This window comes from Dendrobates tinctorius, unplaced genomic scaffold, assembly GCF_039654945.1.
Source record: "Dendrobates tinctorius isolate UK_male_01 unplaced genomic scaffold, ASM3965494v1 ptg000086l, whole genome shotgun sequence".
In the NCBI taxonomy this organism is placed as follows: domain Eukaryota; kingdom Metazoa; phylum Chordata; class Amphibia; order Anura; family Dendrobatidae; genus Dendrobates; species Dendrobates tinctorius.
In genome coordinates, this window is record NW_027361754.1 from 42,117,582 (window position 1) to 42,122,218 (window position 4,637).

Consider the following 4,637-nt stretch of genomic DNA (forward strand, 5'->3'; position numbering starts at 1 on the left):
TGCAAACCCTCACACCAAAGTTGAACCGGGAGCTTAAGCTGCGGGAGTACCAAGACACACTAGTGCAGTCGATCATGTTTTCCATTCCACCCGACAGCAGTGGTGCTAGTGCTTTACAAAGCACCTCTGTGTGTCGAGTCAGTGGAGGAAACTCGGCACAAAGAGGGAGCAGAGGCAGCGCCTCAGCACAAGGCAAGACCACTATGGCCCAAATGTGGCAAAGTTTTGTGTGTCCGCCACAATTGTCTACACCATCACTGACGGCTCCAGTCAGCAGGAGGCAACGTTTCCGTCAGATGGTGACAGACTACATGTCTTGCCCTGTGAGTGTACTCCCAGATGGCTCTTCCCCCTTCAAGTTTTGGGTCTCTTAGCTGGATACATGGCCAGAGCTTAGCCAGTATTGCATTGGAGGTGCTGGCTTGCCCTGCTGCCAGTGTCTTATCGGAACGCGTCTTTAGTGCCGCAGGTGGTGTACTAACAGACCGACGCACACGACTTTCTTCCGATAACGTCGACCTGCTTACTTTTCTGAAAATGAACAAGGCCTGGATCTCCCCAGAATTTGCCAGTCCTCTTCCCGACTAAATAATTGGTTGGCAACTGTATCCAGGTCTCCTGTTGTGTTCATGTTTCTACCACCTGAACTATAATCCCTGGGCTTCAACACAGCCAGTTGTCGCTCAGATGTGTCATCTGCACAGAGAAAAACACTAGCTCCTGTGTTAGTGGGGTTCAGTAACGCCAGCTGCTCCCCTGCTGTGTGGATGGCAAAGTCTCCTGCTCCATCCACATTCAAACTACTACTGATTTTTAACTCTGCTCCACTTAGGCCTCTGGCTCCACTATCTCTAGTATTTACCCTGGCCTCCAACCCCGCCAGTGACAGCTCTTAAGTGGCGTCTGCATAATCCACACTTGTTCCAGTGTTACTTGGCCTCAGTCACATCAGTTGATCCCCAGATGTGTGTCCGGCAAGGTCTCCTGCTCTGTCCACATTATAATTACTAGCAGTGTGAATGAGGACAGAGCAGGAGACCTTGCCGGACACACATCAGGGGATCAACTGACGGGACTGAGCCCAAGTAACACAGGAACAAGTGTGCATTGTGCTGACGCCACTTCAGAGCTTTCACTGGCGGGGTTGTAGGCCAGGGGAAATACTAGAGACAGTGGAGCCGGAGGCCATAGTGGAGCACGGTTACAATCAGTTGTAGTCTACAACCTCTATAAAACCAGCTGCAAGTTGCCCTCCGCCTGCTGAATGCTTCATCCTGGGCTACAACACAGCCAGTTGTAGCCTGGAAGTGCCGTCCGCACTGATAGAAACACTCACTCCTGTGTCTGTGGGGTTCAGTAACGCCAGCTGTTCCCCTGCTGTGCGGATGGCAAAGTCTCCTGCTGCCTCCAACATCACACATGTTATTTTCCACTTGCTCCAAGTAGGCCTCAGCCTGCTCAGAGCATTGATCCTGGGCTTCAACACAGCCAGTTGTAGCTTGGAATTGCCTTCCGCACTGATAGAAACACTCGCTCCTGTGTCTGTGGGGTTCAGTAACGCCAGCTGTTCCCCTGCTGTGCGGATGGCAAAGTCTCCTGCTGTCTCCAACATCACACTACATATTATTTTCCACTTGCTCCAAGTAGGCCTCAGCCTGCTCGGAGCATTGATCCTGGGCTTCAACACAGCCAGTTGTAGCTTGGAAGTGCCGTCCGCACAGATAGAAACACTCGCTCCTGTGTCTGTGGGGTTCAGTAACGCCAGCTGATCCAATGCTGTGCAGATGGCAAAGTCACCTGCTGCCTCCAACATCACACTACTACTGACTTTTAACCGTGGTCCACTTAGGCCTCTGGCTGTACTGTCTCTAGTATTTTCCCTGGCCTCCAACTCCGCCAGTCGCTGCTCTGATGTGCCGTCTGCACAATCCACACTTGTTCCTGTGTTACTGGGGCTCAGTCACGTCAGTTGATCCCCTGATGTGTGTCTGGCAATGTCTCCTGCTCTGTCCCCATTCCTATTAATAGTTGTGGGAATGTGGACAGAGCAGGACACCTTGCCGGACACACATCAGGGGATCAACTGACGTGACTGAGCCCCAGTAACTCAGGAACAAGTGTGGATTGTGCAGACAACTCTGCAGAGCAGCAACTGCCGTGGTTGGAGGCCAGGGGAAATACTAGAGACAGTAGAGCCAGAGGCCAAAGTGGAGCACGGTTACAATCAGTAGTTGTGTACAACCAATATAAAACTCGCTCCAAGTTGGCCTCAGCCTGCTGCATGATTGACCCCTGGGCTTCAACATCGCATGTTGCTGCTCAGAAGTGTGTTTGCCATGGGTACTCCCTCCTGCCCAGCCGGGTTCCAGCACCGCCAGCTGTTTCTCGGCAGAGCCTTTGGCCTAGGTGCCTCCTCCTTGGTATCCGAGTTCCAGCAACGTCTGCTGGTCCTTGGTAGTGCTTTTTAGCACAGGTACCTCCTTCTTAGAAACCGTGTTCCAGCACCGTCAGCTGGTCCACAGTTGTGCCATTGGCTCTTGTTCCTTCCGCTGCCTCTCCGGGTTCCAGCACCGTCAGCTGGTTCTCTGTAGTTCCATTGACTCTTGTAGCTAATGCTACCCATCCAGGTTCCAGCACCGTCAGCTGGTTCTCGGAAGTGTCTTTGGCACGGGCACTCCCTCCTGCCCAGCCTGGTGTCAGGACTCTGAACATTTTTACCTTTTTGCATTACTGCCCTTTTCCAAGATGGTGTCCTTGGTCTCATCTGCATTGTGTCCTCCTGCTATAAAACTCCACCCCAGCCTTCAGTCTGTGCTTGAGTATTCTGCCTTGCATCCAGCTCCTGACCGCTGATTGCTCCCTGGCTATATACCGTCTCCTGTGAACCTGTGTGGTGATCCTGCTGCTCTGCTCTGAGTTCCTGCTGCATACTCCAGTTTCCAGAACTCTTCTTCCTCTGCTGCTTGTGTTTCACTTCCATCTGCATTTGCTGGACATGTAAGCTGTTCCTGCTCTGCAAGAGCCTGAGACTATTTTCCTGGTCAAGCTAAGATAAGATTTGAACTGCCTTTTAAGCTTAGCTATCTGTGTCTGGACTAAGACAAGGATTTATTCATGCCAAGTATCCTGAAGAAATAACTGTGCTTCATAGACTTTTTGCTTGATTGCATCTTCCTCTGAAGTTCCTATAGACTGCTAAGCTGCTTCTTATATTTTCTCCAAGTGTTATGGACTTGAGTTTCTTTCTGCATCTGTTGTATCACCGTGTGTTAATATACACTTTATTACTTATAAAGCTGTGTCCTGTAGTCATCTTGTTCCACGCACAGAGTCTCCTGAGTTATCCCCTATAATTATTACAGGATACTCAAGCCATATAAAAAGGAGACTGCTAGAACAATGACTGCAGAAAGCAGACTAGAGCAGGTGTTTTCCATAATTAGATCACTGCAGAAAGATGTGGAAGGTCTACAAAAGAAGTTTGGAAGCTTTGAACAACAAGTGTTTGGACAGACTTTGCAGGACTTAAGCAACCGCATGGCAGCCCAGGAAAACAAACTTGCTGGCATAGAGTCCCAGTATGGACGGGCTTTTCAGGACATAAGCACGCAAATAGCTGCACAAGTAACTTTACCCGCTGGGCAACCGCCACCAGCTAGCCCACCCAAGTTGCCCCCATTCAGATTTAATGGTGATCGCGACAAATTTCGTGGCTTTGTGAATCAATGTATGCTATATTTTGATGTGCATGCCGACCGTTTTCCTACTGATCGATCCAAGGTATTGTGTGTAATAATGCTACTGACCTCACGAGCGCTCGCCTGGGCGAATCCAATGATTGAGTCTCATGACCCACGGTTAAATAACTTGGATGATTTCTTGGCCGCTATGGCATTAATGTTTGATGACCCTAATCGCCGTGCAACCGCCGAATCTGCTTTGTTGTCTTTACGCCAGGCTAAACGTTCTGTTATTGAGTATGCCACTGAATTCAGGAGATTAGCGGTAGATACCAATTGGGACAGTTATGCACAATTGCCTATTTTTAAGAGGGGTCTGTCTAGTGTTGTAAAGGATGAACTAGCTCGCTCTGAGTCACCACAAGAGATAGAGACATTTATACAGCATTGTGTGCGCATAGACATTTGCCTTACTGAGCGTAGGCAGGAGAAATTTGCTGCATATAACCGTATTTCTAACTTTTCCCTTCCTTCCAAAGAGCCTGCAGGTAAAACCTCTCGGGAGGGGGAGGAGGTGCCCATGCAAATTGATTCCGTTCAGAGGCGCGAGAGTAATGAGCGCCGGGAGCATCGCCTTCGTGAGAGTCTATGTTTCTTCTGCGGTCAGTCTGACCACTTTTTAATCAACTGTCCCAAGCGGCCTAATAAGGTGCTAGCAGCAGTAGGAGAATATGACAACTGTGATGATGAATCTGACATCTCTGAATGTAGCCTGCCTCTAAACGCTGTATTTCATTCACTTTCTATGACTTCACCCCCCAAGGAGCTGAAGGAGAAGAACTCTCACTGTTCTCTCCCTATTAAGATCCTGTGTTCAGGAGAGTGGATTTCCAGTGCAGCTATGATTGACTCTGGTGCAGGTGGCAATTTCATGGATATCGCATTTGCCAAGGAACA